The sequence below is a fragment of the Piliocolobus tephrosceles genome, chromosome 4 (assembly GCF_002776525.5).
Source record: "Piliocolobus tephrosceles isolate RC106 chromosome 4, ASM277652v3, whole genome shotgun sequence".
Classification (NCBI taxonomy): domain Eukaryota; kingdom Metazoa; phylum Chordata; class Mammalia; order Primates; family Cercopithecidae; genus Piliocolobus; species Piliocolobus tephrosceles.
The window spans coordinates 88,949,112-88,963,088 of record NC_045437.1 but is presented as its reverse complement, the minus strand read 5'-3'; positions in this window follow the sequence as shown (position 1 = coordinate 88,963,088).

Genomic DNA, 13,977 nt, shown 5'->3' with positions numbered 1-13,977 from the left:
CTGTATTCCCACCACTAAGGGTCTCTAGATATTTTAAATAGTAAATTATTTGACTTACGAAATTAAATTTTTGTAAACATTGTTGAAAGAGTAAAGATATATGTTTAAGTCTATAAATGATTTCTAAAATAATACTCAACTGACCCACTCTTGATAAGAGCTATTATCTCTAGGGGTATGTTGGAATGGAAAAGCTATCATACACAGGGGGGGCCTTTAATCTCCACATCCAGGCAGATCTCTAAGCAGCTGGAGCTCCCACTCACCTGGATTAATGGCCTTAGCTGCCCTACTCTTTGTATGAAGTGATCATGGTGAAGCCGGGCCATCTCAACTCCTAACACAGGCATAACTCTAGGCATTCAGGTCACTCACTGGACTGAATCAGCAGCCTGAGCCACACCATCATGTTTGTGCAGAGACTGTGATGCAGTGGTGCTCCCTATGCTCCATGCCCAGAAAGCTCCCTGGGCATCTAGAACACCCATTCCCCAGAAGCAGGAATTTAGACCACCTCCTCTCCTCATGCAGAGAACTTGAGGCTAAGGTGGTTTCCCATCTCTACACCTAGGCACACTTCTGGGTGCTTGGGCCACCCGGTGGGATCCACTCAACACTGGTGCTTGTACTTGCCACTGGGGGACCCATAGGTGGGTCTGCCCTGTGTGGCCCCGCCAATCGTGTTCCCTTCCTTCCAGGCCTGACTAGGGAGCTCAGATCACTGTGTGCTCCACAGATTAGCCCATTATCTGAGGCAACAGAGAGCTCCTTCCAGTAAACAAGGATCAAGTAGATATCCATCTGTGTTGGTCTCAGCTTGCTCTTTCCCATAAGTGCCATCTATGCCACTTGAAAAGGTTCAAACACATAGCCTGATAACAGAAGGACATAGGACAATAGAAGTGAAGCCAAAGACCCTACCTAATATTCTCTACTGTCAAAGCCCCTATTGAGGTGGGAAAGGAAAAGAAAAAAACATGCTATCCACATGAAAATTAGTACAAAAATTAGAAGTGCCAGTGTCTTAAGCCAAAAAGGAACCAGCACAGGAATTCTGGCACCACGAAAAATCTGATGTGACACCGACAAGGATCACACTAACTCTCCAGCAATGGTCCCTAACAAAAATGGAAGCTAAGAAATGACAGATAAAGAATGTAAAAGATGGATGGCAAACAAGCCAAACAAGATCCAAGGCAAGTTTGAAAATCAACAAACAAAAAACTTCTAAATCAATCCAGAAAATGAGGGAAGAGATAAGCATCTTAAAAAGAAATCAATCAGGGCTTCCGGAATTGAAAAACACACTTAAAGCATTTTATAATACAATTCAAAGCTTTATCGATAGATTAGACCAAGAAGAAAAAAATTCAGAGCTTGAAGACCTGTCTTTTCAACTATCCATTAAATAAAGAAAAAAAGAATTATAAAAAATAAAGTATTCAAGAAATATGTGACTATGTAGCATGGCCAAACCTACGAATAATTGGCATTCCTGAGAGAGAAGTGGGAAAAATAAACAAGCTGGGAAATGTATTTGAGGGAATAATTCAAAAAATGTCCCTAACATTGTTAGAGAGGTAGACATCCAGATTTAAAAAAAAAAAAAAATGCATTGAATACTTGCAAGATACTATACAAAACAAACATCATCAAGGCATATAGTCACCAGACTGTCCAAGGTTAACTTTAAAGAAAAACCGTAAAGACAGAGAAGAAGGTCAACTTATGTACCAGGAAAATCCCATCAGGCTACCAGTGTACTTCTCAGCAGAAATCTTACAAACCAGAAGAGATTGGCAGATTATTTATGGCATTCTCAAAGAAAAGAAATTCCCATGAAGAATTTCATATCCCAGCAAAGCACTAGCAAAGGAGAAATAAAATATTTTCCAGACAAGCAATTACTAAGTGAATTTGTTACCACTAGACCAGACCTACCAGATCATTATGGGTCTTCTAAACTTGAAAATGAAAGAAAAATACTTGCTACTACAAAAACACACTTAAGTGCATAGCCCACAGACCCTATAAAGCAACTATGCAACAGAAACTACAAAGCAACAGGCTAACAACTTCATGATAGGATCAAAACCTCATATATCAATAGTAATATTCAATGTAAATAGTCTAAACCTCCCACTTAAAAGGCATAGAGTGGCAAGTGGAATAAAAAAAAGCAAGATCCTTCCACTCCTATCTTCAGGAGACCCATCTCACTTTTAATGACACTCATAGACTCAATGCAAAGGGTTGTAGAATAATCTTCATGCAAATGGAAAACAGAAAAGAGCAGGATTACTATTTTTATATCAGATAGAACAGATGTTAAACTAACAACAGTAAAAAGGGAAAAAGAAGGGCATTACATAATGATAAAAGGATCACTTTAACTAGACCACTTAGCTATTTTAAATATATATCCACCCAACATCGGAGCACTCAGATTCATAAAACAAGCATTTCTAGATGTACAAAAAGAATTAGCCACACAATAATAGTGGGAGACTTCAACACCTCACTGATGTAGCTTTAGACAGACCATGAAGGCAGAAGACTAACAAAGAAATTCTGAACTTAAATTCACCATTTGACCAATTGGACCTAATAGACGTCTGCAGAATACCCAACAACCAACAGAATATATATTCTTCTCATGTGCACACAGAGCATACTCTAAGATTGACCACATGCTTGAGCATAAAGTGAGTCTCAATAAACTAAAAAAATTGAAATCATGCCAACCATACTCTTGGACCACAGTAGAATGAAAATAGAAATCAATACCAAAAGATCTCTTCAAACCATACAATTACATGGAAATTGAACAACTTGCCCCTGAATCACTTTTGCGTAAACAATAAAATTTAGGAGGAAATAAAAAAACTCCTTGAAACAAATGAAAATAGAGACACAACATACCAAAAGCCAGAGGTGTTGGTGTGCAGCAAAAGCAGTGTTAAAAGGAAAGTTTATAGTGATAAACATCTACATCAAGAAGTTAGAAAGTCTGCAAATTAAAGATAAAACACTACATCTAGAAAATAAACAACTAAAATCAGAAGAGAATTAACAAAATTAAGACTGAAAATTTCATACAAAGAATCAACAAACTTTAAAGGGATAAACACGATCAATAGACTAAACAAAGAGAAATAGATAAACAAAGAGAAAAAGGGAGAAGATCCAAATGAGCATAATCCAAACAACAAAGGTGACATTACAAGTGATATCACAGAAATACAAAAGATCCTCAGAGAATGATATGAACACCTTTATGCACACAAATTAGAAAATCTAGAGAAAATTGATAAATTACTGGAAACACACAACCTCACAAGATTGAATCAGGAAGAAATTGAAACCCTGAAAAGACAGATATTGAGTTCTGAAATTAAATAATAAAAAAAGCTTACCAACCAAATAGCCCAAACAAACAAACAAAAACCCAAAGCCCTGGGTCACATGGATTCAAATTCTACCAGTTGTACAAAGAAGAACTGCAACCACTTCTAATGAAACTATTCCAAAAGGTTGAAAAACGGATTCTCCCGAATTCCTTCTACAAAGTCAGCATCACCTTGATACCTGGCAAAGACACAACAACAAAAAAAACAACAGGCCGATACTCCCAATGAATATAGATGCAAAAGTCGTCAACGAAATTCAAGCAAACAAAACCCAATAGCACATCTACAAGGTAATCAGGCTGGACACAGTGGCTCACACCTGTAATCCCAACATTTTGGGAGGCTGAGGCAGGTGGATCACCTGAGGTCAGGAGTTGGAGACCAGCCTGGCCAATATGGCAAAACCTTGTCTCTACCAAAAATACAAAAATTAATCAGGCATGGTGGCATTCATCTGTAAACCCAGCAACTTGGGAGGCTGAGACACGAGAACTGCTTGAACCTGGGAAGTGGGGGTTGCAGTGACCTGAAATAGCACCGCTACACTCCAGCCTGGGCAACAGAGTGAGACTCTGTCTCTAAATAAATAAAGAGTAATTCATCACAATCAAGTAGGCTTTGTCTTGTTCCTGGATGCAATGTTGGTTCAACATATGCAAATCAATAAATGTGATTCACCACATAAACCAAAAGAGAAACAAAATCCATATGATCATCTTAAGAGACACAGATAAAGCTTTCAATAAAATCAAACATCCTTTTATGATAAAAACCCTCAACAAACTAAGCACTGAAGGAACATACTTCAAAATAATAAAAGCCATCTATGACAAGCCTAACAGCCAACATCATGCTGAATGAGCAAAAACTGGAGGAATTCCTCTTAAAAACAGGAACAAGACAAAGATGTCTATGATTGTAACTCCTATTCAGCATGGTACTGGAAGTCTTTAGAGTAATCAGGCAAGAGAAAGAAATAAAAGGCATCCAATTAGAAAAAGAAGTCAAATGATCTCTCTTCACTGACAATATGACTCTACCGATACAATATCCTAGACACTCTGCCAAAAGACTTTTAGAACTGATGAATTATTTCAGTAAAGTTTCAGGATACAATATCAATGTACAAAAATCAGTAGCATTTCTATAAACCAAAACTGTTCAAACTGAGAGGCAAATCAAGAATGAAATCCAATTCAAAATAGCCACACAACAAAATAAAATATGTAGAAATACATCTAACCAAGGAGGTAAAAGATCTCTACAAGGAGAACCACAAAATAGTGCTAAGAGAAGTCATAGATGACACAAATAGAAAAACATTCCATGCTCATGGATCAAAAGAATCAATAGCATTAAAGTGATCATACTGCCCAAAGCAATTTATAGATTCAGCACTGTTCCTATACAACTACCAAGGTCATTTTTCATATTCTAAAATTCATATGGAACCCAAAAAGAACCCCAAATAGCCAAAGCAATCCTAGGCAAAAAGAACAAAGCCAGAGATATGACATTACTCATATTACCTGACTTCAAACTGTACTGTAAGGCTGCAGTAACCAAAGCACCTTGCTACTGGCACAAAAGCAGACACACAGACTGATGGAACAGAATAGATAACCCAGACATAAAGCTTCACACAACAAATTGATCTTTGAAAAGGTCAACAAAAATAAACAATGGGGAAAAGAGTTCCTATTCAATAAATGGTGCTTGGATAACTGGTTAACCATATGCAGAAGAATAAAACTGGACCCCTACTTTTCATGATATACAAAAATTAACTCAAGATATGTTAAAGGTTTAAATGTAAGACCTCAAACTATAAAAATTATACAAGAAAACCTGGGAAATATCCTTCTCACCATCAGCCTTGACCAAGAATTTATGGCTAATTCCTGAAAAGCAATTGCAACAAAGAAAAATTGACAAATGGAACCTAATTAAACTTAAGAGCTTTTGCACAGCAAAACAACCTATCAACAGAGTAAACAGACAATCTACAGAATAGGAAAGAATATTTCCAAACTATGCATCTGACAAAGGTCTAATATGCAGAAGATATAAGAAAGTTAAATCAACAAGTGAGAAACAACCCCATTAAAAATGGACAAAGGATATGAACAGAAGCGGCTCAAAAGAAAGCATATAAGCAGCCAACAAGCCTATGAAAAAATGCTCCGCATCACTAATTATCAGAAAGATGAAAATCAAAACCACAATGAGATACCTACCATCTCACACTATTCACAATGGCTATTATTAAAAAGTCAAAAAATAACAGATGTTTACAAGGCTGCAGAGAAAGAGCAATCCTTATACACTGTTGATGGGAATGTAAATTAGTTCAGCCATTGTGGAAACCAGTGTGGCGATTTTTCAAGGGATGTAAAACAGACCTACTATTTGACCCAGCAATCACATTACTGCATATATACCCAAAGGAAAGTAAATCATTCTACCAAAAAGACACATGCACTTGTATGTTCATTCACAATAGCAGAGACTCGGAATCAACCTAGATTCTCATCAACAGTGGACTGGACAAAGAAAAATGTGGTACATATATACCATGGAATACTATGCAGCTATAAAAAGAATATAAAATCATGCCCTTTGTAGCAACGTGGATGCAGCTAAAGGCCATTATCCTAAGCAAGTAATGAAGGAACAGAAAACCAAACACCATGTGTTCTCACTTATAAGTAGGAGCTAAACATTTAATATACATGGGCATAAAGATGGGAGCAATGGACATTGGAAACTGTTAGAGAGAGGAAGGAGGAGGGAGAGGGCTGAGGGTCTGCCTATTGGGTGCTAGGCTCATTGCCTGGGTGACTGGATCATCTGGACCCCAAACCTCAGTATCATGTGGTGTTCCCATATGACAGACCTGCACATGTACCCTCAGATTTAAAGTAAAATTTGAAATTATTAGAAAAAAAAGACCCATATGGATATGAAGCTGAATTTTTGAATTCAGGAAGAGCAAAAGAGTAGGACTAATAAATAAATTCAAAATCTTGTGCTTTCTTATGATTAGAATTTATTCACTCTGATATTTTTTCCAAAGCCTATATTCCCAGTCTAATTAAGTGAAAAGATCAGATAAATCCAAATTAAGGGACATTTTATAAAGTCTCTAGTCAGTACTTTTCAAAATTGTCAAGGTAATGAACAAGGAAAGATAGTCAACTGTTCTACATCAGAGGAGACCTGGGAGACATGCTGACTAAATGCAATGGAGAATCCTGGAATGGATTCTAGAAGAGAAAAGGGATATTAGTGGAAAAATAGAAAAAATCCCAACATAGTTTGTGGTTTAGTTAATAAAACTGTACTAATGTTAGTTTCTTAGTTTTGAAAAATGTACCTTGGTTATCTAAGATGTTAGTTGACATTGAGGGGAACTAGTTAGAGAATATATGAGAATTTTCTGTACTGTCTTTGCAACTTTCCTGTAGATCAAAAATTATTTCAAAATAAAAAGATTGTATTAAAAAAATAAAGAAGATCTAGAAAATCTAAATAGAGCAATTAAAATGGAAGGAATAAAATAACTATCATAGGGCTACCTTTCCCAAAAAGAAAACAGAAAAACAACCAAAACTTCTGTCAATGTAATTCCTTCTGGATACCTAGTTAGTTGGGGGAAAAAAATCTTTTATCCTGGAATCCTAGATCAGAATTATTTCTCTGCTATTGCTGCTGCCTTAATGATGTCTCAAATTCTTGGAAGCTAAAGAATGGGTAATGGAACGCTGCTGTGAAGAAAGTTCATGTTCTTCAACTATTCTAGTTTTATTACTACTTGTATTGCTTTCTAATTCCTTGGGGAAAAAAGTGTGTGCAGATAGATAGATAGATAGATAGATAGATAGATAATACATACATAGTTTAGATGGATTCCCATACACTTTTCAATTTTTAGTTTCTTCCACATTTTTATTTTTTCTGTAGCTATTAACTTCTCAATTATTGATTGCCTATAATAACTTTCCTGTAGATTTACCAATATGTTTTTCAATTTTGATTTAGAGGCTTCTTTTGAGCCAGGCATGTACTTTTAAGTTTTGTTCCTCCCTCGTCTTTTCTTCTGTGTTCACCTATCTCTGTGGAAGGACTTTTCATTTTTCCTCCACACATACTTTTGGTCTCCTTGTCCAGAAGTAGGTCAACTTTGGTTCTTAGGGGCTTCTACCCTGAGTGGATGTTGAGAACATACCCAGTATCCATTTCCCACAGAGTAATAGAATATCTTGATGCCCTCTGCTGCTGTACTATGAGCTCAGCAGATTTAAAGCTTTAGCCCCATTCATTGCATTTTGCATTTTTTCTTTTAATTCACAGCAATTCATGTGTTTTTTTAATTGCTATCACTTTTTAATAGTATTAATACTTTAAACATATTTTCCTTATCACTGCTGACTTTGATAGATATTGTAGAATGGCCTCAAATGTAAACTTTTATTGACATCCTCTGGATGTCTTTATTTTTATATCTTCTAGATATGTAGAATTGTAAATTGTAAACTGTCACTTAAAAGTTTGGTAGGAAATGATCAGAGGCTGACCCCTTTATGTGACATGTGAGCACTCATGAGTGTAGGCTAGAGATGGAAGTTTTTCTCATGCTACATGTGGGAGTCACAGAACAGGCACTGAAAATACATTATTTCAAGTGTAGCAAAGCCACAGCGGGCAATTGCTTGCTAGATGCTGACAGTCAGGAAAGGGTTTATACATAATAATGTAATCTTTAGATAAAGATCTAACTATTACTTAGAAAGTGTATGTAGTTAAGGGAAAGTCAGGCACACTTTTTAAACTCTCTGTACTGAATGCTTTTCATTTTTAAATGAGGAAAGGGACAAATGGAATGAAGGAGGAAAGGAAGTAACCAGGGAAGAAATGAGGCAGAGAGGGAAGGGAAAAAGAAAAGAAGAAAGGGAGACAAACACAAGATTTATGTATACAAGATTATTGCAGAAGACCTAATGAAGTTCTACTCCATGATCTAGAAGAAGAAAATATCTCCAAACATTATCTGCTATTGGAAAGAGAAAAAAGGTTTAGAAAACACTTGGAGGCTTTAAGAGTTAAAAGGATGGTAGATAACATATGTATGATATTGTTCCTTCCAATCATCAATTAGAGAACTCATGGAGATTCAGCAATAACCTGAAGTGAACCAAAGAAAAGACTACAGACCTAAATCTGGGTAAGCATTCTGCTTGATAAGTCATGACACATTCTTTTAATATATACAAAACAATCCACATTTTGGACCAAAATAAATCCCCTAAATAAGATAGGACATAAAAAAAAATATTCAGAACACAGTGAACAGCCCTATCTCCAACATGCATTGGCTTCTCTCCCTCTTATACCTAAGTAGAATGAGGTTGATCCAAATGTTACGTTCAGAAGTATAGAATTGAAAAAGCAAGCAGCAGCACTGGGGAAGAAGTAAAGGAATCAGATAGGATATAGCTTTTTATGTTCTAAGAAAATTCCAACAGTAAGTGAATGTTGGAACAAGAGAATCTTAGCGTTGAGGCAGCAGATGATCCAAGTACAGTTTACAGAACTACTCCACGAATTGCAAATCAAGCTTAGGCTGGTGCTTGAGGCTGAGATTTAAGAGGATAAACCACCTACTACTCAAATAGTGACAGGAGCTGTGAGACCTGGTATCTACCCTAAGGGCAAATACTCTACCCATTCAAGGCAAATAAAAATACATCTGTGAATTACCAAAAGAACATAAAGAAAAAGAAAATTATACCTAATAGTCATAAGAAAAATATAACCTTCAAAATAACCTTCATAAGAAAAATAGATAGACTATTTTTTTAAAGCAAGCAGCAGCTTGTTGTCTTCGAAATAATGCAAGAGGAAATGAGTTACGTGAAGCAGAAACAAGAAGCCTTAAGGAGAAAACTGACTGAGTTAAGATGAAAGGCGGGGTGGAGGGGCCTGGCACCATCAGAGTGGCATAATAAAAATCCACATTGGAGGTAGTCCCAATTGGATTTGATTATAGAAAATCAAGTTAGTCGTATGGAGGATAAATTTGAGAGGCTTACCCAGAATGCAGAGAAAGGGGAATGATTAAAAACTAGTTAAATAACATGTGAAAAGACAAAGAACAGAATCCAATCCAATAATTAAGAATTATTAATTTTCCAGGGGAAGAAACAAAAGCAAGTATAAACAGAATTATTTCTTGATCTAAAAACAAGCAAATAAACAACACTTGAAATCATATAAACAAGCTAATCAATTTAAGAGCGGGGTAGGCTAAATAATGACCTCCCCCAAGATATTTACATCCCAATCTCTGAAATCTATGAATGTCACCCTGTACAGAAAAGGGACTTTGCAGATATTATTAAATTAGGGATTTTAACATGGGAAGATGATCCTGGATTATCTGAGTGGGCTCTAAATGTAATGACAAGTGTCCTTAGGAAAGGAGAGTGTGGGATATTTTACCACAGAAGTGGGGAAGTCAGTTTGACCAGGAAAGCAGAGATTGGAGTGATGCAGCCACAACCCAAGAAATGCCAGCAGCCGCCAGAAACTGGAAGAGGCAAAGAACAGATTCTCCCCTGGAGCTTCCAAGAAGGAGCCAAGCTCTCCCAACAAACCTTTATTTCAGCCCAGTGAGATTTATTTTGGATTTCTGCTTTCCAGAATTGTAAAAGAAAACATATGTGTTGTTTCAAGCTGTTACATTTTTGGCAATTCATGACAGTAATAGGAAACAAATACAGATTAAGATATTAATCTATTTAGGATTCTTGAAAAATATTTGTAACTCAAGAGAGAAATTAGGTCTAAAAATATCCAAGAAGAAAAGCAAAACAAAAATTAGCAAATAAACTTTTTAAAAAATGTGACTGATCCCATGATTCTCCTGCATAAACTAAACTTCAGAATACAATTAACAAAGTTTCAGTTACAAAGAACTTACATGATTGGGAAAACAAAGGCAGATTATAAACATATGCTAAATTTTTTATCTTGAATGTGCAAAAACCAAATGCCATCCTTACCACATTTGTTTTTTTCCCTTTTTTGATTTATGGAAATTTTCAAATATAGAAACAGCAGAAGACACGTACAATGTATATCTACATTTATACCACCTAGATTGATAACATTTTCTCATATTTGCTTTACCTTAAATTTGTTTCACGTTTTCAGAGACACACACCACACATGCACAGTTATGTGTCATATGTTTCAGTCAAGACCGGAATGCACATACAACAGTGGTCTCACAAGATTATAATAACCCATTTTCACTGCACCTCTTCTATGTTTAGATATGCAAATACCATTTTGTTACAATTGTCTACAGTGTTCAGTACAGTAACGTGTTGCACAGGTTTGTAGACTAGAAGCAATAGGCTAGACCACATAGCCCAGGTGTGTAGTAGGCTAATAGCATCTAGGTTTGTATAAGTATACTCTATGATGTTTGTATAATGATATTGCCTAATGATACATTTCTCAGGACATATCCACATCATTAAGCAACATACCTGTGTGTGTAACATATAAAATTTGCTTCCTCCATATTTTTTACCCAAAAAGTAAAATTCTACTATCTTTTGAAAAGAAAAAGTATTTAATGGCCAATTGGTAGTACTGCAGAGGACCTTCCAACTACTAACACAAAATGAAACACTGTAATACTTCATTTTGTACCTTGCTTGCTCCTGTTGACGGGCATTTAGCTGGTGTTTTGCTGTTATAAATAAGCTACATAAAAAACCTTGTGCATATGTTGTTTTATATTTGTGGAGGTCTATCTTAAAGGTGGATTTCATTAAGTGAAATTCCTAGGTTAAAGGGAGAATGTATAGGTAATTTTTCTTGATAGTGCCAAGTAATTCTCCAGTGGATTTGCACAATTTTTCATGCTTATCAGCAATACATAATAACTATTCTCCAAACCTTTGCCAACTAAGTGTGTGAACAAACTTTTAAATTTTTGCCAACCTGCTAGTAAGAAGTGGTATTTCAGGGTAATTTTGATTTACACTTCTCTTAGTGTAAGTGACACTGAGCATGTGTTCATATTTTTAAGGATCATTTGTCTTCCTTTTCTTTGAATTATTCTCATATTTATTATCATTTTATTTAATTTTTATGAGTTCTTTATTTACTTGGGGATTATTCCTTTGTTTATGTAAGAAGTTGGAAATATTTTCTCCTAGTTGATCGTATTAATTTTGCTTATGGAACTTCTCCTCCAACCCCGACCTAAGCATCCCCCACCACACAGGCTTTTTATTCTTCAGGTACTTGAATTTATCAGTTCTCTTACTACTTCTGAGTTTTGAGTCAGCAATTATCAGAAAGGTCTTTCATGTTCCCAGATTACAAAGGAATTAATGCATATTTTACTCCAGTGAATCTATGGTTTCATTTATCTTACACACAGATTTCTGATCCACTTATGTTTTTCTAAATGCTTATCCAGTTATTTCAACAAATGTTTTAAAGTTTCTATTTTCCCCCACATATTTTAGGAGTCAATTTTACCATATACTACATTTTATTTTATATTTACCCTTTGCCTGCTTTTTCTCCTTTTAGGAGGTTTTTACCTGCCTGTTCTGCATTACTTATTTTTCACACACAAAAAAAAATTATTCAGATTGCATTTAATTTATATATTAACATGGATGAATTGGCATATTTATGTTGAATTATGCTGCCTAAAAATAAAAGTGTCTTTCCATGTATTCAAACCTCTCATTGTGATATTCATGTTTACTCTAATTCTTTCTAAATTTTGTACTTTTCTTCTTTGTGTTTCTGGGCATTTTATCTTTTCCTCCTGCCTAAATCTTATCCTCCATTATATCTTCTAATGGGTTATTATTTGTTAAATAAAATTTATTTTGTATATTAATTCTTATTCTGCTATCCCACTGAATATTCTTACAGTTATTTATTGTGTTGATTTTCTTAGGTACATTATTCTATCATATGGCAATAGACATAATCTTATCTATTCTTTTCTAGTGCTTATATATCTCAATATCTCTTACCTAATAGCATTTACCAGCACTTAAAATAAACTTCCAAAAAAATCACATGGGTAATTAGTATTCAGATCTTCAATCTTTTTGACCTTGGTGCTAAAGTGTCCACTGTTTATACCATTTTTTTTAAAACAAAAGCTGACTTTTGAAATAAGGTATATGTATTTTACAATATTAATAAAGTATTCATTGATTTTTCTTACATTAACCGTTTTGTCTGTTTATATTAAATGAGTAGTTGGTATTGAATTTTGTTGAATGCCTTTTCAACATTAGTAGAGGTGATCAGAACAGTGCTTTCATGAATATGTGAAGTATATTAATATTGAATTATCCTTATATTACTATAAGAAATTTGGTCATGATTTATTATTTAATATGCTAAAATTATGTTTGCTAATATTTTATTTAGGATTTTTCTCTAATTTTTATTACTTGTGCAATATAAACATTGTATATAGTTATCAATGTTTCCTTTATTCAAACTATATTTAGAGGTGGCTTTTTTTTCATGTGCTAAAAAAGTAGTATTCGAATTATGTGTTTTGGGCTAAATGTGTAGAATTTGCCTTGATGATATTTTACTATATTGCTTTTTTGTGGGATGTGGGGCTGGGATAACATGTCATACATTTTAGATAAATTTATCTGTTGATTCAATGGAAGTTTGTCAATTTAGTTTTCTTTGTCCACTTGAGTTGATTTGGGTTATCATATTTTTGCTAGGATATCATGTAATTATTTTATTATTTAAAAGTATTTATAAAAATGTGTGCAAAATAGCCTGATTTTTTTAATTTTCTGAATTTAAATGTTTGTTTTCTTGTAATATCTCATTTTGTGTATTTTTACTTTTATCCTTTTAATTTTCTTGATTAAATTAGCTAATAATTGTTCTGTTTTGTCTATTCTTTTTAAATAATCTATATTTGATTCATTTATTTCTGTTATTTTTCTGTTTTCTATTTTTTGTTTTAACCTTTATTGTATTCTTTCTTTTCATAATATTTTATTATCAAAAATGTGATGACCAGCTAGGCACGGTGGCTCACGCCTGTAATCCCAGCACTTTGGGAAGCCAAGGTGGGCGGATCACGAGGTCAGGAGATGGAGACCATCCTGGCAAATACGGTGAAACCCCGTCTCTATTAAAAAAAAAAGTACCAAAAAATTAGCCAGGCGTGGTGCCAGGCACCTGTAGTCCCAGCTACTTGGGAGGCTGAGGCAGAAGAATGGCTTGAACCCGGAGGCGGAGCTTGCAGTGAGCAAAGATGTCACCACTGAACTCCAGGCTGGAGACAGAGCAAGACGTTGTCTCTCAAAAAAAAAAAAAAAAAAAAAAAAAAAGATAGTCTGATTGCAGTCTTCTACTTATATTAATTTAGCATTTACTTACAAATAATATTCCTGTTAGTATTTTAATTGTATTGCACAGGGGCTAATATGTAGTGCTTTTCTTATTTTTTTTAAAGAAATACTGCAATATTATATTCAAAAGT